The sequence below is a fragment of the Hyperolius riggenbachi genome, chromosome 7 (assembly GCF_040937935.1).
Source record: "Hyperolius riggenbachi isolate aHypRig1 chromosome 7, aHypRig1.pri, whole genome shotgun sequence".
NCBI lineage: Eukaryota > Metazoa > Chordata > Amphibia > Anura > Hyperoliidae > Hyperolius > Hyperolius riggenbachi.
In genome coordinates, this window is record NC_090652.1 from 261,687,966 (window position 1) to 261,714,524 (window position 26,559).

General features: G+C 41.7%; 1 protein-coding gene across 2 annotated transcripts in view; it reads right to left on the bottom strand.

Moving 5' to 3' along the window:
* The window catches only part of CSRNP3 (cysteine and serine rich nuclear protein 3), a 152,164-nt gene that overhangs the window by 38,014 nt on the left and 87,591 nt on the right, over positions 1-26,559 (bottom strand). The window contains exon 1 of one of the 2 annotated variants that reach the window (XM_068247054.1): positions 24,402-24,626. The exons of the other annotated variant lie outside the window; for it this stretch is intronic. The gene's annotated coding sequence lies outside the window, so the exon portion shown is untranslated. Of the gene's footprint in view, positions 1-24,401; positions 24,627-26,559 lie in introns of those variants that run through there. 2 annotated transcript variants of the gene reach the window in all.

The window sequence follows — 26,559 nt, forward strand, 5'->3', positions numbered from 1 at the left end:
CATAAATTTTTTTTGCTATGGGGCCCAGTCATTTCTAGCTACGCCCCTGGTGTGAACACTACCATTGGCTTGCCTTAGCAGCAGCATTTTGCTGATCGCCAGTGATCAGCAAATCGCTGAAATATCTCCCAGTGTGAAGTAGCCCTTAGTGATGTTCTCCCACTTCTGTGCAGTGACAGCATTACAATAGTAAGCATCACTTTGGATCTACACGTCCCCTCCTAATCCCTCAATCAAGCTTTCTAAAAAAAAAAGCTTAGTAGCCAGAGTTTAGATGAACTTACAAATCAACATAAGGCCTGGAACCCACTACAAAGCAAAAATAGCTATCGCAAAATCGCTGGAGGTTTTAATGAGCGTTTTGTAAGCGATAGTATGAGCATTTTCTGGTGATTTTGGGAGCGACTTTAAGAAGTTTAAGCTTTTTGCCAGCGAATTAATTTCAATTAAATTTTCTTTACAGTTTACAGTAATTTAAAAAACGCTAACGCCACCAAAATGCTGTGTGTCCTGCGATAGGGATTTGCTAATCGCAACCACTCCAGTGGAATTTGGCCCATCCATTAGCATTAGCTGAGCGTTTAGGGAAATCGCTAGCATTTTGATTCGCTCCCTAAACGCTCAAAAATAAATAAATCAACCAATTCCTCCAAGTTGGAATTCGATTGGGCTAACTTAAAGTAACATACATTTCCATGTAAGGTTAGAACTCTGCATCGATTCGGAATTATTTGGACCTTACTGACCCCCCACCACCCACTGAACACTCAGAAGTAATGAAACAAATGCTGCTAGATGCATGGAGTGGAGCACTGCAGACTTATTGCAGGAGTTGTATTAGCTATAACAAAGAAATAGTTTTCTTTAACTGTTAGGGCCTGTTTCCACTTGTGCGGTGCGAATCTCCACAGTAAAAATTTGCATGCGGATGCGTATTTCGCATGCGGTTGTATGCGAATTTGCATGAAAATTCGCATGGATGAAGCTATATGCGAATTTAACCATGGCAGTGCCGGTGTGCTTTTCCATTGATTTCAAATTCGCATGAAAATTCGCATACCAAAGCCGCAGGCGATTTCCCTATTAAATACACTAGCGGCGATTCGCATGCATTCCACACGCAGGCGAATTCTGAGGGCTCTGCTGTGCAGAAAAATCCTGCACAGAAAAACGCTCAGGAAGACTGACAAGTGGAAACAGGCCCATCCACTTGTATTGGCTGTGCAAATCTCCATGCAGGAAACGCATGCAGATTTGCGATAGTGGAAACGGGCCCTTACAATGCTGTTGCTCATCTTTTAGCGCAGAGAGAAAGGTCTGAGCTAAGGTCCGCTTTAACATCCTCCTCTGAATTCTCTTCCATTAATTCAGCTGGCATAAATTTGCCTTCAAAAACCTGTAAAGCTATGATTTATGTGTGCATGCAGATTAGTGTATTCTTCTGGAACTAATTACATTTTACAAACTGGACCCTTATTGTTTCTATTTTTAGAACTCATTTAAAAATGAGGAGGATTAGTTGCAGATTTCTTATTTTGGCCTTAAAATAAACACAAATAAATGAGTGTGAACGGAACAAGCCTTCTGCTGAGTAGATGAGCCCTGTAAGAGTCCATCCAGTCCAGAAGGAAGACCATACGTGAGAAGGTGCACCTCCCTCCAGGACATCATCACATCTGTTCCAACACAGAAGGGGGCAATCCAGATGATTTTTACCCAATTAGTCTTCCAGAACGGGATGATTTATCTACATTCTCAGGCTATGCTGGGTTAAACACACAACAGAATTGAATCCCCAATAATGAGAAAATTCAACTTTTAATTAGAAATTAAAAAGAAGAAGAAGGACTCAGTCGCTAGTATGTGGACTATTTCTAATTAGAGACAAAAGAATACTTTGATTTTCTAAAAAAAAATAATAAAAAATTTTTTTACAAACTACATGTTTCACAGCTGTGAAAGGTTCAAGCCCTGTTCACAGTTCTCAGAATAATTCTGCACGTCAACTCACTGCCCATGGTTGAGGAGCATCTTGTGGATTATGCCCCCTTTGTACCTCATGCCCCCTTGTATCTAGTGTCTCCTCCTCTGTCCCCCATGTGTCCGCCTCTGTCCTTTATGCCCCTTAGTGTCTCCCTTGTGTCCTCTATGCCCCTTTGTGTCCCCTGCAGGGCCGCCATTAGAATTTTCTGGGCCCCATACTTGGCCTTCTCACGCCAAATAATCTGATAGGTAGATTGTGTGGGGGCAGAGCCACGGTATGTGGGGTAGAGTCAAAGCAACTTGCCTGTCGCCCATAACACCCTCCCCCCTGCATTGATGCATGTTCACCAATCATGCAGCAGGGAAGAGGGAGATGACCCCACATCTCCTGTTATGCAACGGCAGAATTACCAGCAGAAGCTCGAGTAGCACTGCCACTGTTTGGGCCCCAGACCCTTCCTGGTCCTCTGCATGGGCACAGTACAGGCAGTTCCCGAATGGCCTCAATTCACTAAGCAGTTTAGACTAGTCTACTGATGGTTTTTAGTCTAATGAGGTTAGGTCAGTAGCATCAAAGGGGAATTCACTATTACCGAATGTTTTAGACCTGGTCTAAACCATTCCGTAATTTAGGTCGATAAAGGGGGAAATGATCAAAAGATGCAATTCACAAATGAGTAGCTATGACTGACATCCTTCTCCTTTAATGAGCTCTCCTCTGCATACAATTAAAACTCCTGGATAATTAATTCAAAAAGGTTCCATCCTCACATCTAAGGGTACGTACAGACATACGATAACGATCGTTCGTTCTGAACAACGAACAATGTTAAAGTAGGTATTGGCCGATGATCGTTTGAAGAAAGGCTACTTTGAACATCGTTCGTGTACGAACGATCTTGGAACGAGCGTTGCGTGCGCAACATGATGTATAAAAGGATTTCAAACACAAGTGTCAAAAAGAACTGTTTGAGCATGTGCAAAGCTTTGAGAACGAACGATCAACAACCGATCGTTGTACAGACATTACTTTTTGAACGATGGTCGTTGGAAAAGATCTGGCAGAATGGATCGTTCTTTACCACCGGCATATCTCGTTGGTCGGTCGTTTTAATGATCGTTCGTGCACTTTTTACGAACGATCGTCGGGCAATGCCGTCGGTAACAATCGGTTTAAGCGACTATAGTCGCATGTCTGTACGCACCTTAAAATACCTCACAGAATTACTTTACATACAGAAATCAGCTGGTTTAATCTGTCAGAAAAAGTGGGTGTGGTTACTCTTTACTTTGCCTTTGTGAATTGTGTAATTACTGAATGTTATCAAACGACCAGTCGTTCGGAAAAATCCGATGTGTGTATGGGCCTTTAGACCAGATCTAAAAACAGGTCTAACATTACACCAAACCATCAGTAGACTAAAAATCGTCTGTAGACTAGTCTAAACTGCTTAGTGAATTGAGGCCATTATTGCGGTAGGTTGGAGGTTCGTATTGGCAGGCGTTCACAAGTCAGGAACGACTTGCATTTGGAATATAAGACGCAGTGACTTTTTTCCCCACTTTTGGGGGAGTAAAAGGAAGTCTTATAGTCCAAAAAATACAGTAATTTTATGGGCTTGTTCACAGAACTGCATTGTAAGTAACTGATTGCGTTATTCTAGCTCGCTGTATGTGGGCTTTGTATTTAAGACTAAATCCAGTCTTCCTTGCAGTTCACACTCAACGCGTGCAAACTGACCACAGTGAACCTAGCTTCATGCTTATTTTACACTTGTTGTGGTGTGGATTTTAAGCAATCTCACCACAGTCAAAAAGTCGCACCGCATGTTATAGCTGCGGTGCAACCAAAACAAACAACCCCCCCCCCCAAAAAAGTGAGCCATACTTACTTCTGGTGTAACCCCACAAGTTGGATGGTAAGGCACTGCCACACCGAGACCCACCGCACTCCGTGTGTGTATGCGCGGGTGAAGGCAGGTATGCACGCTTACATGCGGCAGTGTTTATAGGGGCGGGAGGGGGTGTGAGGGACTAGAGCTTGTTATATTGACAGGCTTAGGTCCATCTAATTATTTTATAAAAACACAAAGGAAATGAAGATGGCAGCCTCCATTTTTCTCTACTAGTGAATGGTTCATTGTTCCTCTAACAGATATAGCACTGGATGTACACCATGGTTGTGACAAACTATAAAATCAGGCCCCCCTGAAACTAAAAGCAAAACAGCTTTGATGACCCCCCTGCCCCCCAACATTCCCACTCTTTCCAGCCCCTTGTTACCCCCACAGCCTGGGGGTCCATCTCAGAAGGGTCATAAAACAAGTGTGGCCATCATAATCTTCCCATCCCAAGTGTAACCACAAAAATTGATGTGATATATGGGTCCTTTTAGCAGAGGGTGTGAAGTGATCCCCTTACAGCTCAAGGGCGCTCTGTGGTCGCATGAGCTGCTCCCCTGTAGTAGTGATGGTCAAGTAGATGCAGATAACTTCAAGTTGAAGCAAATATATGCACATTTTTGCAGCTTGAAAATGAACCAATCGGATTGTACCTCAGCAGGATTTGATTGGTCCATTTTTAAGCTGCATAGATTTGCATCAACTCAGTTATTTGCATCTACTTGACCATCACTAGTCTGTAGTTACGGCCCTGTGAGCATCCATCCAAACAGAGTTATTCCAGTATAATTTAAAATGTATGCCGTTCTGATCGCTTCCTAGTAAAGCTAGTACACTGGCCAAGCCTACGACGTGGTGAGTAGGGATGATCAAGGATATGCAAATTCTTCCAAGTTGATGTAAATTGATGTACATTTTTATGCACATGTAGGCAGTTTGAAAATGGATCAGTCAATTTAAACCCAGGTTTAAACTGATTGGTCCTTTTTCAAGCTGCATATATTTGCATAAAAAGTTGCATCATTTCAGAAGTATTTGCATCTCATTAATCCTCCCTAGTGGTGAGATTCTACCTGGACAAGTATGGTGACTAGTAGGGATGATCAATGATATGCAAATCCTTCTGAGTTTCTGCAAATTTATGGAAATTTTTACGCAAATATGTGCTGCTTATAAATGGAGCAAACAATTCTCACCCAGGTTTACCTTGATTGGTCTATTTTCAAACTGCATATATTTGCATAAAAATGTACATAATTCTGAATGAACTTGGAAGTATTTGCATCTAATTGTTCATCCATAATCCCAGATATCCAAATTCTTCAGCATCACATCTTCGACTGCTTGGGCTTTCAGGTTGCTTTTACACCAGTACAAATGTGCATCCAGGAAAATGAGCTTGTGATGCAAAGGTGATAAAGGCCTGGAACCCGTGACTTGGGCGTTTAGGGAGAGCTAGCAATTTCCCTAAACGCTCTACTAATGTAAATGCATGGGACAGATTCCACAAGAGCAATTGCGATTAAGAAAAATCGCAATCGCAGGACATGCAGCATTTTGGGAGACTTTACATTCTAATGAATTGTATGGGAGCAGGGAAATGGCTGCCAAAATGGTTTGCAAAATACTATCATAAATTGCTATCGATTTACGATTTCTAGTGGGTTCCAGGCCTAAAAGTCACATTGCACCACATCCATGACCGTGCGCATTGTCCGCTAATGCACTGCATGCTGCGCATTATCCCAATGGAAATTGTTGCACTGCAAACGCACCAGTGTGGAAGGGTCATTGAATTGTAATTACATTCAGGGGCGTAACTAGAAATCACTGGGCCCCCTACGAAAAACTTTGAATGGGGCCCCCTCCCCCTGCTTTCTGCACAGGTAAACTTAGAACCAAAGGTCACTCAATTGGCTAGTGCACACGTGTTTTCCTTGTGTAGATAAAAACTGACAGCAGTGAAGCACTGTGCGCTTTTTCTCCATCAATTATATTATCTAAACATGCATGTTTTCACACAGACAGACACACTTGGTGTACAGAAAACACATACAGAAAACTGACAGACAAGTGTGCTCCCAGTCTCTGCTTATTACACTCACTCTGTCCATCTCGGATGAAGCAGAACTGGCTCTGCGGACTTTTCCAGTATCACTACAGTACACAGCACTTGGGGAGGGCTAGAGAGGTTGGGGGCTGGGCGCTGTACACAAGAGCCTGCTACACACTGAATAGGGACCGTCTACAGAACTGTATAATTCCTAATCAGTAGCTGAGCAGATGCAGTCATTAGAACAATTGTGCAGAGAGCAGAGTGTTTTTTCTCTCCGTGCCCTTAGAGGTCAGGGGCCCCCTGTGGCTTCCGGGCCCCCCTGCTGCTGCATCCCTTGCAGGGTCCATTGTTTACGCCCCTGATTATATTGTGTTTTGATGAGATTATTATTATTATTATTATTGTCAGATGTGTCGCATTGGACATACCATAAAAAATGCCTCACTGTATATATAAATGGAATAAAATAATAATAATCCGAACATTTGTATAGCGCTTTTCTCCTGTTGGGCTCAAAGCGCTCAAAAGCTGCAGCCACTAGTACGCGCCTGGGAGGCCACCCTGCAGTGTTAGGGAGTCTTGCCCAGTGCTGGTCATAATGGAAAAATCTACGCTTACGGATCATTACGCGTAATTTTACGCTATTACGCAATTACGGTTACGGCGTAGGAAATAATCTACGGTACATCACTGTAATTACGCGTAAACTTACACAGTTACGCGTAAGGATACCGTAATGTAGGCGCTTACACTACGATGTTACGCGTAGTGCCGTAATACCTATTAATGCGTATTTGACGCATACGGACGATATGTACGCAATAGCCGTCAATGTGACAGTTATTGCGTACATATTATCCGTATGCGTCAAAACGTGCGCTTATACTGAAGGGCGGGAGAAGATACTATTGGTTGCTTAGGATGTTGACCGATTGGCCACTCTTAGAAAAGGGGAGTTTTGCCGTTAGTAATTACGCGTAAAATTACGCGTAAGTGTTCATAAAATTACGCATACCTAGCAATTACGGTAGACAGTGTAATTACGATACCAATTTACTGCTTACGCGTAAATAATTCCGCGTAAGACCGTAAGTTACGCGTAGGGCTTACGCGGAAATTTACATTGAATTACGATGCGTAATTACGCTCATGCGTAATTTTGGCCCAGCACTGGTCTTGCCTTGAACTCCTTGCTGAACCCTGGTCTCTCATGTCAAAGGCAGTGACTTTAACCAGTACACTATCCAGCCACTGCTAAATGGAAGACCACCTTTACGATGCATACAGTGGTAACCCAGCTGCATAACGAAGCAATTCTAAGCACAGATTCTGATTGACAAGCACTTTTTAGTGGCACATAAATGTATTTGAGTGACTGTATACTAGTGGGAATGTGCATTATCAGATCCTACAGTATGTGCCCTAAACAGCAGCCAGTCTACAATTAACAGGAGGCTTTTCCAATTAGCTGTGCATTAAAGAGGTTTTGAAGAAGTGGATAAAAGCAGGCTCCTCCTACTTTTGCCATTTTGGTAATGCTCCCATCGCACAACGCACTGGAGATTGGACAGCACACCAATGTCTGGGTATGCCATCACTTAAAGCAATCAGTTTCAAACAAAAACTAAAAATAGATTTTAGAATGTGTCCATTGAGGTCCATGAGACCCTATAAAAGATACATAATGCTTCTGTGATCACACGTGTGTCCATGAGTGCCCCCTGGTGTTACCCGAGATCTGTGCTCTGAGGTGACAGGAGCTGCTGTGTGGAGGGCACGTAAATTTTGGCACAGTGCACACCGATAAATTTGGGTGCCGCCATAGGGGTAAAGTGCCTAACCCTTATGCTACATACACACCTCCAAAAAGCCTCATTTGTGCCAAACAAGATATAGATCTTTCGGGTGTGATAAGTAGTGATAACATTATTGGTGAATGACATGGATGAGAGCTGAAATATGAAAATTGCTTGCGTTCATAAAGTGAAGACAACCCACAGGCATAAGTGGCTAATCACTTCCTATGTCTGTATAGTAGTATGTAGCCCAGCCCTCCCATTGATGGATAGCCTAGGCTTTTTAGCCATGTGGAATCGAGACAGCTAATTTCGGCACAGAGCTGCGCTAGTGATTTTGGTGGTGTCATAGGCCGGAATGTGAATTATGGCTATAGCAGTGCTCTGTAACTAATTTGGGTGCCGGCGATTGCCGGAGCTCAAATTAGAGAAAAAAAAAAACAATAATTCAGGCTGCCAGAAATAGCCAGTGCCCAAATTAAGCTACTGACCCCCAAGTTGCTACAACTCAGAGGAAAGGCAGGAATAGCATTAACGCCACCCCAGACTTGCAGAATGCCCAGGGCGAGCAGTCTCCCGGCTTCACCCTGCACCAAAATTTTACTGCACTGCACATTTTAATTGCACGCTGTGGAATTATCCTTCCAGAAGATTTTGAGAGACCAGGAATTATTTTACTGGCTTCACAATCCTCTGAAACAAAACATTCCGCAGACCTGCTCCTGACAGGCCACCTCTTATAAATGGAGAATGGAAAATCAGGGTGAGGAAAGAATTTACAATTTATAAATAATTATTGTAGTAAAAAAAAAAAAAAAAAAAAAAAAAAAAAAATTATATATATATATATATATATATATATATATATATATATATATATATATATATATATATATATATATATATATATATATATATATATATATATATATATATATATATATATATATAGGTTTGCTTCAATATAGGCATGCCTGAGGCAATGTAAATGTGTATCTGCTTGGGCACCCAACACATCTCTACGGGCATCACAGCCCCGAAATAAAATGCATGCCGTTTATTTATACAGTTCGTTCACCCTCCATGAAACCAGGCTGCTACAATACAGGGTCACTAAAGAGTTAAGCATGCTGGTTCTGCCCAATTAACAAGGGACTCCTCCAGAAGTGTTCTATTGTCCTCCCGACACACTGGGGATAATCCTGGGGATTGCTGGACAATGCTTCATTTTGACCACAATTCCTGTTGAACTCTTTGGATGAACGAGGCTTGCTGCTGACTATCGAGCAGAATGGGGCAGACAAGCAACAGCCTGATTAACTGACATTTAACACATGGCGAACCGCATTCAGGCTGAACAAATAAATCATGCTTTTTATATCATTAAAGTTAGCGGAATGCTAGGAATGGCAAAAAAACAAAACCACAATCAAAGAAGAAGGGGAAAAAAAAAAAAAAAAAAACCCAGACAGCTCACCCAACAAAGAAAATATATATATTAACAGAAAAAATATATACATATTTTCGTGACAGGGTGGCCATATTGGTTTTGTTTTGATGCTTCCATTGCCAGGGAATGCAATTCCTGTCTTATGATGTACCCCATCCATATGCCAACGCATGCTCAGTTTTTACATGTTACATGTTACCTCACTCCCCACAATACTCCTGGGATAGAATATGCCTAGGCAGAGAATTCTGATAAACGGCAGGCAGTGTTTATGCTAACAGCCTGTTTAATTGAAAAACAGCATTGCACAAGAAGAAAGCATATCAGGATCCCTAGTGGAGGAAAGCAGAAAATGCAGAAATATACAAAAAAAAAAAAAAAAAAAAAAAAAAAAAAAAAAAGGAAAACCAACCATCCCTTTGGGTCATTCTGGTCGGATCAGGCATTTTTTGCCACACGGACGTCTGTCACATCTTCAGTTTGCAGCTATGGGGTGATGGGGACCTGCACTTTGGCACACAATAGTGGCTATCATACAACCAAACATTGTAGGCAAACTCATAGCGGTGACAGTGGAGGTAAGTGTTAAAATAGGAGCGGGAGAAGAGATGTTATACAAATAAAGTATAGCGTGCCCCCCCCCCCCCCCCCCCAAAAAAATTTTTTACTTATGCAATATTATATTTCAATATGATCCAGGCCCCAAAAAAATAAAAAATAAAATAAATAGATGTCACCAAAAGAAATGTACCACCTTCTGGTTTATTAGTGAGCAGCAGGCTAGCAAGTGTGCATATTAAGCAAGTGTCCTGTCCATACAAGTGTCCTGTCCTACAGCAAAAACTTAGTTTTGTTTCGGTACCTCTGTGCATTTTTCAGCATTAAGTATCATTGAAGTGTTGCTGATTCTGAAAAAAATTGCACAGAAGAACACAAGTGTGCTCAGGCCCTTAGGGTACTTTCACATTAGGTCCTTTGCAGTGTGTTGCAAATGGACAAGTTGAAAGGCTATGGAGGACACATCTCATGACTGACTAGCGCTCCAATCAGGTAAGCCAAAAAGCCCTTCAGTCTCCAACCCAATAATCTAACATTGCATTTTTAGTCTATTACAGCGCCTATATTCGGAGATCATAGATACCTGAAAAGTATATGTACCTGAAGAGGCTACATGAAAGCGTCACCCCACATTATCTGTACCTTGCATCGCATACCCTTAAGGAAAAAGTATGCTTCACTGTCAACATGTGCATTTTGCGTAAACCGATGCCGCATGCCGTTATTCCACAGCACACACACTACACTATGAACAATGTGATGGTGGTGAGTTGCAATGTGGCAAGCCGAATTACAAAGTGGCTAGCAGGGGAGAAACATCAAGATATGGCGTATCTGTAAAGGGAATCCAAGGTGAGAGACATATGGAGGCTGCCATATGTATTTCCTTTTAAACAATGCCTGGCTGTCCTGCTGATCCTCTGCCTCTAATACTTTTAGCCATAGATCCCGAACAAGCATGCAGATCAGATGTGTGGCTGTATTAGCTGCATGCTTGTTCCACGTGTGTGTTCCACTACTGACCATAATGATCAGCTGGCCTGCCAGGCAACTGGTATTGTTTAAAAAAGAAATATATGTCAGCCTCCATGTCTCCCACCTCGGCTTCCTTTTAAAGTGCTGATTGCAAGCTGGGTGCCTCTGTATATAGTCTTCCAGTAAAGTATATATGAAAACTAAATATGGTTAACCTTCATATGGCGAGAAGTCCACCCTTAACTCTCTTTAAACGGTTTTCAAATCTTCCAGATCTTATGGTGCCTCTTGATCAGGGGTGCCCATTAGGTAGATCGCAATCTACTGGTAGATCGCGAACGCCTTCATGGTAGATCCCGACCCCACTACATATGCACACACACACACACATACAATACATACATACATACATACATACATACACGTTTTTCTAAAAAAACTGTACATAGGTAGATTATTTTGACTTGCCATTTTTTTTTTTTAAAGTACCGGTAGCTCACAAGGTGAAAAAGTGAGGGGACCTCTGCTCTTGATCACACACATACCTAAATAGCCCAAGTACATATACAACAAACAAATAATAGAAGTAGGGCCGGATTTCTGGAAAGGCCTTGGGCGGCTGTAGCCCAAGGGGGCACCTGCAATCCTCAAGAGAAGTCGGCACACCATCTATCCATGTATGGGTGCTTGATGAAGTGACATGGGCAGTGTCACATTAACAGTCCAAGTAGTAGAAATCATCAGCACACCAATTTCCAACGCACATACTATTTATTGTGCCAGTTTCTACACGATACACCAACTATTGTTTCGGGGCCACACAGGGTAACCCCATTAACAACATTCCTTGATAAAGGGGGACCCTGTGTGGCCCCGAAACAATTGTTGGTGTATCGTGTAGAAACTGGCACAATAAATAGTATGTGCGTTGGAAATTGGTGTGCTGATGATTTCTACTACAAGGGGGCACCTGGTCATGACAAAAAAGGTTAATGCATATGAAAGGAGGAGGCTGCAAATGGGGAGCAACTCAGGAAAAAGGGAGGCTGATGTCCAAGGGAGCAGTTCATCAAAAAGTGGCGCTGCAGCACATGGATGTTACACACGGAAAAGGGGGCTGAACATAGAATGGTAGGGGTGCTGCTGCACACGGGGAGGGGAGTCACAACACACTTGGCCTATGGGCAGAACATTTATAAATCTGGCCTTGAATAGAAGGAAGACCTTGTCCAAGAGTTTGTCGCAATTGAGCTGTAGAGCCATCTTTGGCTCTCTGGTTTCCGTTTCGGATATTGTTATTTTTGTGACCCAGCTATTGGTTTTCATTTTCTAGCACACTCTAGAGAAAAGACTGCTGGATGCGAATACATAAAATCACATGGCAGCAAAATAGCCGTTTTCAGATAAACTACAATTATGCTCACACAGCCCCTCTAGTAGCACAATGGCTCCGTAATATAATGCATTGTTGCAAAGTGCTATGAATGCCAAAGACTTCGCAACTTGTTCATGACTGCAAATTTTCAAACCTTAAGAACCCCCATTTAAACCTGAAACACATTGGCTTTTCAGCAGGAATTGTATGAAAATACTATTCATTTTTCTAGATGGGTCATTGATCTGATCAAGTAAAGCGAATGATTTTTTTGTGTAATAAACGTGAACTAGTGATCAGTTTAAAGCATTCCAAGCAACAGGAAACGGCATCTAATGACGAGAAATATATAATCATGTATTGGTACTCTTATAATAAAAAAAAAAAGATCTAAAATAAAAAGGAACTGTAGTCCAGGATTGAACTTTATCCCAATCAGTAGCAGATACCCCCTTTTCCATGAGAAATCTATTCCTTTTCTCAAATAGATCATAATAGGGGGTCAAGGGTTCTGTATGGCTGATATTGAGGTGAAACCCCTCCCACAGTGTGATGTCAGGACCGTGGTCCAGACAGTTTCCTGTCTGTGAAACTTGTTGCATTGTGGGAAATAACAGCTTTTTCTAACCGCCGAGCAACCAGTATAAAAAAAAAAACAAAACAAAAAAAACAATTAGCCTATTTAAAATATTATTGGGCGTGGTTATAAATAATGGCAGTTGGTGCTGTCTACTTTTTTCTTGTCTGTCAGTAGTAAAGATGATTACATGTAGGCTCATTGTGGGTCAAACTACATGAACACAAATTACATGGCAAAGGTCTTTTTTAACTTCTCACTTTACTGTATTGATTTTTTCCCCCCTTTTTGCTTAACCCTCTTGGCGGTTCAATTTTTCTGCCAAATAGGCAGAAATCCTTTTATTTAAAAAAATTTTTTTGTTTCATGTAAAAGCTACCAGAGTGGTAGCTACATGAAACACCACTAGAGGGCGCATGTGTCCCTCTAGTGCGATCGCCGCCGGCATCAATAGCAAACAGGGGAACGCGTATATAACGCGTTCCCCTGTTTGGCTTCTCCTGTTGCCATGGCGACGATCGGAATGATGTCATGGACGTCAGCCGACGGCAGACGCCTCTGATCCAGCCCACGCTTACAGCACTTTAAATGGGGCAAATCGCCCCACCAGGGGCTGAGATATCTTCCTGCGCGGCATAGCCCGAGCTCAGCTCGGGCTTACCGCCAGGAAAGTGAAAGAACAAGGATAAAAAAAAAAAACTGTTTTTCTGTAACCCCACATCACTGTAGAGCTTTTAGCCAGCAACACTGAGGCCCAGTGCACACCAAAACCGCTAGCAGAGCCTCAAAACGCTAGAGGTTTTTGGAGCAGATTTCAGAGCGATTCTAGGCATGTTTAGAGAGGTTTTCTAAACATGCCTAGCGTTTTTGGGACTGTTTTTGTGAAGCAGATTACAAATATTGTTACAGTGAAAGCTGTTACTGAACAGCTTCTTTAACAAAAACGCCTGGAAAACCGCTCTGATCTAGCATTTTTCAGAGCGGTTTGAGCTTTTCCTATACTTTACATTGAGGCAGAAACACTTCTGCAAACCGCAAAAATGCTGCAGGAGCCACGTTTGCTAAAAACCTCAAACTACTGGTGTGCACCATCCCGTTGAAATACATTAGCCAAGCATTTTCAAAGGCGGAAAACGCAACAAAAACCGCTCGTTGTGCACCAGGCCTTAAAGGATACCACAGCTTTAAAAAAAAAAAAAAAGAAAGGGTGTATGTGTGTGTCCTCCTCACCACCGAGGTGCCCCCTTCCTGGCTGCTCCATCTCGGCGGCCCCACCACCCATGGCCAGGCGGGTGCTGCCCCCCACACTTCCACCACCTGAGGAATGTGCCTCACCCCGCCTCATGGGCGGCCCGGGGCTGTTACACACATCCATATTACTCTGAATATACAAATATCCAGACAGTGCTAGTTAATGCTGGTCGGATGTTCATTAATAACTTACTAGTCTTATCGATCCCTTAGTTCTCTAGCGTTACACACACTATCCCATCAGCTGGGACTCACCACCCTTCACCCAGGCTTTGGAGCCAGAAGGTAACTGCAAGACAACAAATTCAGTAAGGGGATGGTCCTAAGACTTCTACCCCTGTACCATATTATAAACTCTCATCCTATTGCAAAGGTAAAATACCTTTTCCATAATCAGCTTTATCTATAATCAATAGCTACAGTGAAAACCTAAATAGCTAGTACTTTGAAATGTTATAAAACAAAATGGAAACAAAATCTGAAGGTCCCCATACATCTAGTGATTTTGGCAGCCAATCGACTGAGAGGCAGATCTCTCTCTCTGACAGAGAAGGTAAATATTGCAGGCACTACTGCGCCGTCGCCACATCTGACATCCTTGTCAGTTGTGGTTTGGGAGTTTCCTGCGCTGGATCAGAGGAAGACCCTCATTAGGGCGTACGTACAAAAAGGGCGCCTGGACAAAAAGGGCGCGGGGTGTAAACTCTAAATAATAATTAATCATTAATAGGGTTTATAAAAATAGTGTGCTATATTTCGTTTACAAATAAAGTTTAACAAAATTATAAATCATTAAATAATGTTTATAAAATCGGAAATTGTGAAAACGTTAATCTTCCCTATTTGTAAAGTTAAACTTATAATTACGTTTATTAAAAAAAACAATAATATATGTTTAATTGTTATAATTGTATATTATTGTGACTAACCTTCATTTATGGTTTGTGATTATAATAAAATCTGAAAATATTCTTTATAACGATGATATAAATATAATTACGTTCGTAGTAAGTGTTGTAAAACATTAGTAATGATTACTAAAATTTTACTAAAACTATACCTAAGCCTACTCTTACACAGAACCCTCCCTGTACCTATCCCTAACCCCTAGACCTGTTGGTGCCTAAACCTAAGACCCCCCTGTTGGTGCCTAAACCTAAGACCCCCCTGTTGGTGCCTAAACCTAAGCCCCCCCCTGTTGGTGCCTAAGTAACCCTCCCTGTACCTACCCCTAACCCCTAGACCCCCCTGTTGGTGCCTAAACCTAAGACCCCCCTGTTGGTGCTTAAACCTAAGACCCCCCTGTTGGTGCCTAAACCTAAGACCCCCCTGTTGGTGCCTAAGTAACCCTCCCTGTACCTACCCCTAACCCCTAGACCCCCCTGTTGGTGCCTAAACCTAAGACCCCCCTGTTGGTGCCTAAACCTAAGACCCCCCTGTTGGTGCCTAAACCTAAGCCCCCCCCTGTTGGTGCCTAAGTAACCCTCCCTGTACCTACCCCTAACCCCTAGACCCCCCTGTTGGTGCCTAAACCTAAGACCCCCCTGTTGGTGCCTAAACCTAAGACCCCCCTGTTGGTGCCTAAACCTAAGACCCCCCTGTTGGTGCCTAAGTAACCCTCCCTGTACCTACCCCTAACCCCTAAACCCCCCTGTTGGTGCCTAAACCTAAGACCCCCCTGTTGGTGCCTAAACCTAAGACCCCCCTGTTGGTGCCTAAACCTAAGACCCCCCTGTTGGTGCCTAAGTAACCCTCCCTGTACCTACCCCTAACCCCTAAACCCCCCTGTTGGTGCCTAAACCTAAGACCCCCCTGTTGGTGCCTAAACCTAAGACCCCCCCTGTTGGTGCCTAAACCTAAGACCCCCCCTGTTGGTGCCTAAACCTAAGACCCCCCCTGTTGGTGCCTAAACCTAAGACCCCCCCTGTTGGTGCCTAAACCTAAGACCCCCCCTGGTGGTGCCTAAACCTAAGACACCCCTGTTAGTGCCTAAACCTAAGACCCCCCTGTTGGTGCCTAAACCTAAGACCCCCCCTTTATTATGTGGATAATAATGTTTTACTAATTATGGATGCAAAAAATATTTTGCAATTTACGTAACGTACTGATCGCTTTATTTTGTGAATAATAATGTTTTTTATTATGTGGATAATGTTTTACAAATTGTGACTCCAAAAAATATATTCCAATTTACATTACGTACTGATTGCTTTATTTTGTGAATAATGTTTTAAAAACAGTAAGGGAAAAAACTTTAAATAAAAAAATATATTGCAATTTACATTACGTACTGATCGCTTTATTTTGTTAATAATGTTTTAAAAACAGTAAGGGATAAAACTTTAAATAATGTTTAAATTATTTAAATAAGATAAATATATTTAGTATTTTCATAAACGTTATTCGGCACGGGTGCATTTTATAAACGTAAATCAACACAAGCTCAGTTATAAATCATTAAACAGCTCCGGGCGCCGTTTGTAAACTTTATTTAGCTCCGGGCGCCGTTTGTAAACTTTATTTAGCTCCGGCGCCCTTTTTTCCTGCTCGGCGCCCATTAAACGCTATTTATTATGGGAGTGAATGGCGGCGCCCTTTTTGTCCACTAGCTGCCTGCGCCCTTTTTTCCCAGCTCCCTCATTAGGACCCAGAGGCTTCCCCCTCCTGAGGTAAGAACCCCCAGAAGTTTTTTTTGGTCCCCTCTTATAGTTTAAGGCCTCATTCACAGTGCGACGTTAAAGTCGCACATTAGAAAATGTTTTAACGTGGACTAACGCACAGCAATAGTAAGTCTGTGCAACATTCACAGTGCACACGTTGCGTTGTGTGTAACAATATTTAGAAAGTGCTGCATGCTGTGTGTTTAGCAATAAATCTGCTGCGTTGTGTGTTGCACATGCTCAGTAATGTTTTGATTTTTTTTAATGTAACGCATGCGCCGTTTTCGTTCCATCACTGTGCGACGAAAACAGCGCACCAAACGCAGGGCAAAAGAATGTACTGTAACGTCCAAGTTATAGTCTTTCAATGCGTTGCATTAGGGGCACGTTATGCGACCTTAACGTTGCGCCAAACGCACCGTCCCACTGTGAAAGAGGCCTTAACCATCATCATCAATATTATTTGTTTTGGTTAACTTCAGGGTCATTTTAAAAAAGGCCACACACACACACAATACTTTTGGCACTTGGCAGTAGAAATGGCCACGGCCTCTTTATTGGTATCAATAAAATATATAACCAAATATCCAAGCATATCTTACAACCAGAAATAATCAAAAATCAAATCTGTTTGACCACCATGGCCCAAATAGCCATTCTTATTCTAATTTCTAAGAATAATTCCCCGATAAGGGTGACATACCACACAAAGTTAACCATGATGAGGGAGGGAAGGTGGGTAAACCTGCTAGGATCCACTGCAGAAATCTACCTGGTGGGAACCCCTTAATATACCCCAAACAGCAGTTAAATTAGCCGCATGTCATTTGCCACTGCATGTGGACACGTTTTTTTGCTAGAAACAGCAGTTAATTTAGCCACATGAGTTAGCTTGGGCATGTAAAATTACTGGCCTATTATTACTAGCATAAAACTAATAATCTGCCACCATTCCATAAGCGGCTTCCTTTTTTTTTTTCCCAGCCATCATTCTATATCAAATTTGCATTTCATTGACTGCCAAGCCCAACAACTTACTGATCAGTAGAGATGAGAAATGAAATGCTAATAGACAAGACACAGAACAGTTATATTTGCGATATGTTAGGGAGTTTTGCCCAAGCTCTCCTCACTGAATAGGTGCTGGCTTACTGAACACTAAGGCCTGGTGCACACCAAAAACCGCTAGCAGATCCGCAAAATGCTAGCAGATTTTGAAACACTTTCTTATTTTTCTGTAGCGTTTCAGCTAGCATTTTGCGGTTTTCTGTAGCGGTTTTGGTGTAGTAGATTTCATATATTGTTTCAGTAAAGCTGTTACTGAACAGCTTCTGTAACAAAAACGCCTGCAAAACCGCTTTGAACTGCCGTTTTTCAGAGCAGTTTGCATTTTTCCTATACTTTACATTGGAGGCAGAAACGCATCCGCAATCCAAAATCTGCAGCAGCCCGGGAGTATGAGTTTCTGCTAAACGCCTTCCGCTCTGGTGTGCACCAGCCCATTGAGATACACTGACCAAGTGTATCCGCAGCCGCAAGCGGATCGCAAAACGCAGCCGAACCGCTCTGGTGTGCACTAGGCCTAAAAGCCAAGATTCACACCCAGGTCTCCTGCGTCATAGGGAGAGTTCACTATCCAGCCACTCCCAGTTATGCATGCACAACTGATGCAGACTAAAAAAAATATGAATCGGGAAAAAAATAAAAAATAAAATAAATTAGGAAGTTTATTTGACTAGCCCAGTTTCCATCTGCATACAATTTGCATTTCAACTGGAATCATTTGCACCTCATTGACCATCTTTATACAGGATGCATTAAATAAAGTATCTTCACGGTAATATTTGTTGCAATTCATGTTTTTACTTATTCATAATCTATCACGAGACTGCTAAAAACAGACTCTTTATCCTAAGGCCACATACACACATCAGACTATAGTCTTTGGAAAATGAAAGATCACAGACCAATCTTACCACCCTTCATGTAGTATGAGAGCCATACTCTACACAGTCTTTTCTATGGAGCTGAACTCCACATCAGAAAAAAATCTTTGCAAGATGCTGCACACACAGATGCTGTACAGACACAAAAGATCTGTTCTGCTAAAAATCCGTTCCTGCAAATTGCAATGATAGTCTATGAGATCTGCAGATCATCGTACACACATGATTTAACTGACATTCATCTGCAGATCAGATCCACCAGGATGGATTTTCAGATCTGCAGATGATTGCTTGATCTGCAGATGAATGTCAGTTAAATCATGTGTGTATGATGATATGCAGATCTCATAGACTATCATTGCAATTTGCAGGAATGGATTTTTGGCAGGAACAGATCTTTTGCAGATACTGATCTTTTGTGTCTGTACAGCATCTGTGTGTGCAGCATCTTGCAAAGATTTTTTTCTGATGTGGAGTTCAGCTCCATAGAAAAGACTGTGTAGAGTATGGCTCTCATACTACACGAAGGGTGGTAAGATTGGTCTGTGATCTTTCATTTTCCAAAGAATATAGTCTGATGTGTGTATGAGCCTTAAGAGTAGAATATAAGTAGAGATGATCAATGAGATGCAAATATCTCCAAGTTTATACAGGATTATGTACATTTTTTATGCAAATACATGAAGCTTGAAAATGGACCAATCACTTTCAGGGCTGGAACCCACTAGAGCAATTTTTTGAGCGTTTAGGGAGCGTGAGAAATCGCTAGCAATTCCCCTAAATGCTCTGCCAATGTAAATGGATGGTGCAAATTCCACAGAAGCGATTGCGATTGGCAAAATCGCAAATGCAGGACATGCAGCATTTTGTTAGCGCTTCAATGTAAAGTATATAATCGCTCATCAGAACCTGCACGGAGCGATTTTGCTAGCGTTTTGAAGTTAATGTACACTGTAACAAAATTAAAATAGAAAGGACCAATCAGACTTTAAAACGCTAATCGCTACACAACCGCTGGCAAATACACTTTAAAATCGCTCAAGGAATCGCTTACAAACTGCTCAAACTAAACGCTAGCGATTGCGTTTTGCAGTGGGTTCCAGGCCTAAACCAGAGTGGGACTTGACTGGATCATTTACAAGCTGCATGTATTTGTATAAAAATGTACATAATCCTTTATGAACGCGGAAAGGTTTGTATCTCATTGATGATCCCGAATAAGAAGGTGTTCCACCTCCTTCAGGGTTAACAATGTTAAGCAACTTTGGCAGTGAGATACTTGTCCTCAAGTGAATGGGCCGCACATTTTTAGCATTTTTCACAAACGGGGACTTCGTTGCAAGGGAGTTTCCATGCACAGGCACACTAGGCAGACGCCTAGGTTGACATCTACAGGAGGGGACACCACAGACCTATTCTTAGCACACTGTACTGAATTCTTATGCATTGTTAAAAACAGATTGTAATTTTGATTAGCACAACACTGATGATGCTGGTGCTAATAAGCTGTAATGGTTTCAGATTTTGTCTGTATTGATTATTACACCTCTTCTGGATTTCCTGGCCAATATTCCAGGCTATCAAACACCTTGACCTAAACAATGAAATGGGTTTATAAAGTGGCTACACACCCCTCATAATTATAGTATATTTGTGGGTTCAGCGAGTTTGGGCTAACAAGGTTTATCTGACGTGGTACTAAATTGGTGTATCATTTACAGATTTATTTTAAGAAATGTAAAGTCTGTATATAGCAGTTTTCGTGGCTGCAAAATTAATAATTGCAACAATTTTCCGAATCACAAGTTTGGGGAGACAAAAGTGTCTGGCTGTGTAATGTTTTTCCTTGCAGATTGTCAGAGTCAGAGTAAACAGGGCCACTAGTTCTCCATACTGCAGATTTCGGAGCTCTGCATTTCCCCTTAAGGGCCCGTTTCCACTTGTGCCGCAGTTGTCAGCGAGACGCGCGGCGGCACTTCTGAGTCTGCGGGTACGCAAACGAATCGCATCAGCCATGCCATGCATGCTATGGGATTCGCAGCCTCCTGCACAACTTTGGATGGAAAAGCCTGCCAAATCGGTAGCACAAGCGATTCGGCCAGCAGCGCAATCCATCCCTATGGCAGAGTTTCCCCGCGCAATTCACCTGCAGGGAAACTCTGCGGATTCAGCCCGGTTTCCGTGCAAGTGGAAACGGGCCCTGAAGGACAGCTGAAGTGAGAAGAATATGGAGGCTGCCATACAATACTAGTTCCCTGGCAGTCCTGCTGGTCTATTTGGCTGCAGTAGTGTCTCACTAATTCAAGAAACCAGCATGCAGCTAATCTTGCCAGATCTGACAGTAATGTCAGAAACCCCTGATCTGCTGCATGCTTGTTTAGGGTCTGTGGCTTAAAGTGTTAAGGTGCGTACACACATGCGACTATAGTCGTTTAAAAACGATCGTTCCCCGATCGTTTCAAACGACGATTGTTAAAAAAAAAAAAAAAAAAAAAAAAAAAAGGCAGCCAACGACCATTAAGTCTAACGACGGACGAGCTAGATTGTTAAAAACGAACGATCTAGCTTGGCGGATTTTTTCCAACGACGATCGTTTGCAAAAGTAGTACATCATTGGAAACGGTCGTTCGTACTAGGCTTGACATGCGCATTTCACTATTTCTCCATGGAACTTTTTATTTTTATGCGCAGGCGCGATAGTTGCCTTTACGTGATGTAACGTTTGTTCTAACGATCAGATCGTTACCCACCTTTTAAAACTAACTTTACTTAGGTCGTTCTTTCATCAATTAAAAGTTCGTTCGTCGTTGACAACGAACGATCGTTGTCGCATGTGTGTACGTAGCATTAGAGGCAGGGGATCAGCAGGATAGCCAGGCAACTAGTATTGTTTAATATAAAAAGGGGGGGGGGGGGGAGGGTGGAGGTAGCCTCTTTATACCTCATTACAGTTGTTCTTTAACCTCACACTCTCCGCAGAACTGATAATTACTCCTTTCTGCCTTGCAGGTGTGCCACAGAATATCCCCAATCACCCCCCCCCCCCCCCCAACAACAAATAAACACCACTACCACCACTCAGTGGCGTAGCTAAGTGTCAGTGCGAGTTTCCCCCTCCCCAGCACTCTATACATAACAACTGATACGGCGCACCAAAACCTGCCAAGGACAGCTGCAGTATCAGAGGTGCAAGAAGGGAATGGGGAACAGCTTTTTAATGATTACTACTATTCAAAGCATCTATAGAAGTGATCATTACCAGCACCGGACCAATTGAGAGCTAATACTGCAGTTGAGAGAGGACTCTACGGGGCCCCAGTGCGGTCAAGAACTCTGCAACCCCCTATTGCTATGCCACCCCACACACTGCATGCTGATAAGAGAATAAAAAGATGCACTGTACATTTCCATTCACAATAATGCAGAGCAATATTGCAATGCAACTCAACTGACCAGTCTACAGAAATGAAAGTTGTACTGCTGAATTAGGCTGGGGTCACAGCGGTCCGCTGCATAATACATGTGCTATAATGAGTGTGAACTGCAATTGAGACTGGACACATACTTGAAGACAAAGCCTGCATGCAGCGAGTTAGAATAACACAATCAGTTACAACACAGCACTGTGTACAGGTCCATAGAACTGTATGGGCAGCGAGTTGTCATGCAGAATTATTTTACAATACAACTGAGAACAAGGCCTGAGAGAAGAAAATATTCTATGAAGATAGACAGAGCTCAAAAGTAAAGTGATGCACAGTTCATTATATATATTTTAAAAGTGGTTTTTGGTTAATAGTGAATTGACAACATGAGGTTATACGTTAGTTCAGGGGGAGGGGGTCCACATGGTTAATTCAAAATCAAACTATCAATATGTATAATTCATTAATTATTATTATTATAATTTATAAAGCGCCAACATATTACGCAGCGCTGGACAATAAATATATACAATGATACAAGGATGACAGTCATAAGGTTATACAATATAGAACAAAGTTAAACATGCAAATTGTACAAAATACATGATCGTGTGATATGGGCTGGTTAGGTAGGCCCAGTAATACAAGTACAGGCTGTCATAGGACAGGAGCACACAATCCTGTAGATTACACTAGGGAGTGGAGTGGTTAATGCATACATTAACATGTGCATGTAAAGAAAATAAGTTGAATCAAAGCAGCTGCAAATTATTCCCGGTCAAACCCAACCCTGCTTATAATACAGTAAGCCTGATTTAACTCAGGTCAATAAGTGAAAACCATTAAGCTGAGTAATATATAAATAAACTAAACAATTACACACATGGAAATATCAGAAAGTACTTCCTTATGCTCTAATCTGAATGGCCTAATCTATTGCTGCACTCAGTCACCTTGAAGCAACCATAAAACTCCATGACATCATTTGCTTTAAATATAGCTTATATTTAGGAGAATGGTACCAAACATATGAAACAAAAGGGTAAATAAAATGCAGTTAACAGTATATTTTCAATGATCAGTTTGTCCTGATCTTTCATGGAATAGTTCAGAATATATATTGCTGCACCAGGTTTCATCAGCAGGGATGTGTTACTGGCCCGGGCGCGTAAAGCTTCGTTTAGAAAAAAAAAAAAAAAAAAATCATGCAAGCTCGCTTATATCGCACGAGGAAGGGTGCAGTAACAGCTTTCCTTTTACCCATTCAGATTTTTTATCAGAACAGTGACCTGGGAGGCCCTGGCCCCTCCCCCTGTCTCTGCCGCTAAAGCGACTGTCATCCAATTTACATGTGGCTGGTATAGGCCCCAGCAGTGGAATTGTCAAGAGACAAAACCAGCATGGGTGATGCAGGGTTTACATTTTGACAAAGTAAAAAATAAATAAATAAACCCAAACAAAAAATAAATAATAATTTAGTTCATTATATTGCTTTCATGTACCAATAGAGGGAAAAAACACACACACACACACACACACACACACACACACACACACACACACACATAAAAAGAGATAGATAATTTCCCTTTAAATCCTCCTCCCCCAGGATGTTGTTGAAAAATATCCTCATTAACTACATTCAGAATATTTCAAGTTTCACCATTTTCTCCCCATTCTCGTCAGTGCTCAATTTGCCCAGTGTGTCAGATTTGAAACACAAACAAACACGCACAATTAAAAGCAATTGTTCAGCTACATTGCAAGTTAAGTCCAAACAAATATCCTGCTACTGATTTGTTCTCCGGGTGCTCAGATATCTGCAGTCAGCAATTGTCATAGAAGCCCCTGCCAAAACAAAGGCCCTTTCATTAAAACAATGCAGCCTAATAATATAAATATTAAGCACTGGATTTGTTTCGGTAGGATGTTGGAGAAACAGAAAAATCAACAGAGAGCTTGTTCTATGGACTAGAACTACAACACATACAATCGTGTTACTTCACTTCAGCATAGTTTAAATAATTTATACAAGATTCTCTTAAAAAGAAAGAAATACATTAAAAAAGAAAAAAAAATGTAATGATATAAAAATCCATAAAATTCCCATGATTATTAATACATATTTTTGAATGGGTAACCCATGAAAAAAAAATGTTTTCAGAAAATACAAAGGAATTTTTTTTTTTTAAATTAATATTCATTAGAAGTCATGTCACTGATAAACTCACACAGCATGGTTCATGTACAGAGAATGGGCCAAGCCTAGTAACAGCTATGTGAAAATGCATTCACATGACAATACAATCTAACAGGCAGAGTGACTATAGCCGCATACATTCCTCAGCCCAACCACATAATTTACACAGCAAAATCATTGATCCATCAGCATTGTGTACCATACAATAGAATATATCACGTAAAGTCAATGCGTTAGAGACCACTGACCTGCTCACGCCGCTGATTCCCCTGCAGTTCCTCGTACGCACAGCTCCTAATTACAATCCATGGAATTATGATGAATTAATGCTTTGGCAAAGCAAGGAATGATCATAGGTCTTCTACATAGCAGGAAACCATGTTTATTATTTTTGTTAAGTTTCTCAAGCAGTATTTTATAGCGGCTGGCATATGCTTTATTGTTCACTGTCAAGAGCTCCAGCCTGCACAAAGACTCAATACCTACTGCTTGTAGAGCAAGTATACAATCTCATCCTGAGCCTGCCTGGATGCTGATCACATGGGAGGCTTGTCTGAAAGAGCCAGGCATCCACTCACTCCACTGTCTAGGGATATTCTTATCAGCTGAATCCTAGCAAGAGGAAGGGCTAGCAAATCAAGCAAGCCGTTTGAAGTCATTAATCCATTACAAATCATGCAAAAGCCTCAAAGTGCATTGTGGAGAACTGGAGAAGAAGGGATGTACGATATACAGTATATATATATATACAGTATATATATATATATATATATATATATATATATATATATATATTCATATATATAATTATTGCTTTATAAAGCGTCAACATATTCCGTGGTGCTGTACAAAGTAAGGGCTTGTTCACAACTATGAGCGTTTGCGGGGTTTTTTAAGCGCTGGCGATTTTAGAGATTGCCCTAAAAGCGATTGTGCAATGATTCCCTACGAGAGTGTTCACATGTGTGCGGTTCGATTGCGATCTGCTTATGAAAGCGCTGCCTGTACCATTTTTTGAACTTTTTGACTCAATGGAAGGTATAGGGAAATTGCTAAGCGCTTTGTATAGCGATTTACCAAGCGATTCTATGAATAAGTATTTATTCATTTCCGGGTGAAAGAGTTCACTTCGGAACTTCCTGACTGACGTCAGGAAGTGAAAAAAAAAATTGCACTTCAAAAGCACTTAAAAAAGCAATTAGAAAGCGCAGGGAAAGGCGATTAAAAAAAATCCCAATAAATCGCTCAGTGCTTGAAATAGCGCTGGCAATTTATAATGTGGACATAGCCTAAGGGCCAGTGCACACCAAGAGCTCTTCTGAGCGCTTTTCAGATCGCCAGCGCTTTGAAAAAACGATTGGCTACTGAAACCCTATGAGGATGTTCCCACAGCAGCGTTGGGATTTTTTGACATAAATATTTAAAACGTTCAGTCCCTAAGGTAACTATTTAATTTTTTTTTAATTACAAAAAAAAATATTGGGGAGTGTGGGAGGTAATGAGTTAATTTATTGTGTAAAACGAATGTATGTGTATATGAAAAATGCTTTAGGGTGTAGTTTTACTATTTGGCCACAAGATGGCCACAGTGATTTTTTTTTGTTCATGCGACTTGCAAGCGTCCGGAAGTACGCTTGCAGGAAACACAATGAGGCTGGGAAAATCACAATGATCGCGCTGCTTCTCATAGAAGCAGGCGATCATTGCGGAGGCTTAGATCAACGAATGGGAAAGTTTTTTCCCATTCATTGATCTCCGTGCGAACGGTCGGTGGCGTGCACTAGGGGCGGGAGCACGTGCAGGAGCAAGCGGGAGCGCGGACAGCGGTGGTAGCGCGGGAGGTGCGGATATCTCCGTCCCTGGGGGTGAAAGGATAGAAAAAGGGACGGAGATATCCGCACCAGTGGGGGTAAAGTGGTTAATTACAGTGACATAATCAATGTAAATAAATATGTAAGGCTAGGTTCACAGTGGAATGTTGCGGAGCTGCATTATAAAGTGTTATAACGCAGCTTACCGCACTGCAATAAGAAGTCTATACGACGTTTACAGTGCGATGTTAGCATTGCATTGTAACGTGTAGCGTTATGGTAACACACTGCTTCAGGTCGCTACCTCTAAACGCACACGTTGCAAGGCACAGGAAAGCATACTTTGTTGCGTTAATGTTGCGTTGTAATTTTGTGATGTGACTTTAGCATTAAATCACAACGCAATGTCCTACTGTAAACCTAGCCTACCCTTGCCAGCTTACAATCTAAAGGAATAGGGGGATATATGATTAACAACCATATAACCTCAAATTAACAATTATATTAGAAGAGGTGTAAAATCGTTAAAGAGAATCTGCACTGTCCAATTTGTACAATAAAAAACATACGAATCGAGTCACTGTGATCTCCTGGG